This window comes from Corvus brachyrhynchos, unplaced genomic scaffold (genome assembly GCF_000691975.1).
Source record: "Corvus brachyrhynchos isolate BGI_N302 unplaced genomic scaffold, ASM69197v1 scaffold94, whole genome shotgun sequence".
Lineage (NCBI taxonomy): Eukaryota > Metazoa > Chordata > Aves > Passeriformes > Corvidae > Corvus > Corvus brachyrhynchos.
Window position 1 is genome coordinate 9,664,745 of NW_008238330.1, and position 673 is coordinate 9,665,417.

Below are 673 nucleotides of genomic sequence, written 5' to 3' on the forward strand. Positions count from 1 at the left end.
CGAGGGAGAGAGATCCACGGAAAAGTCGCGTAATCCCGTGGCAGGAGGTGCCACGTGGCGTGCGAGTGGGGAAAAGCCAACCTGCCGTCACTTTCTCAGCGCGGAAGAGCCCTGGCTGCCGGTGCCCAGAGGCGCCCGAGCTGAGGCGCCGGTGTTGATGTGATGGAGCGGGACGGGAGGGAGAGGGATGCCGTGGCTCCCGCATCCTGCCACCCTGGTGGTGCGGGGCTCGGAGGTGGCGGCGTGGCGATGGACCAGCTCTCTCGAGGCCTCCCAGCTGCTGACAGGGTGTTGTCGAGCGGGATACGGGCTGCCTTTCATCTCCCACATTGGCGCTGGCATCCGGCAGAGTCGCCATCCCGAGGTGGCTAAAAAAAACCAAAATCAAAACCTCCTTTGAAAAGAGAAAAGTAAATCGAAACAGATTGCCAGGGAAAGGAACAGCCCTGAAATTATTCCAGCAGTGCCAATGGCTCTGTCTGTCTCTGGAAAAAAACCCGGTAACATTCCAGATAATTCAATTTCACTACTTTGGCTCAGTGGGAAAAATACTCACTACTATTAGACAATTAAATAGTCGACTCTGAATTGAACTGTAGGTGTCTGGGAAGAGTATCACAGTCTTTCTGGGAAGGTACAATAACAATTCTGGTAGAGTCACATCAAGCCCTTG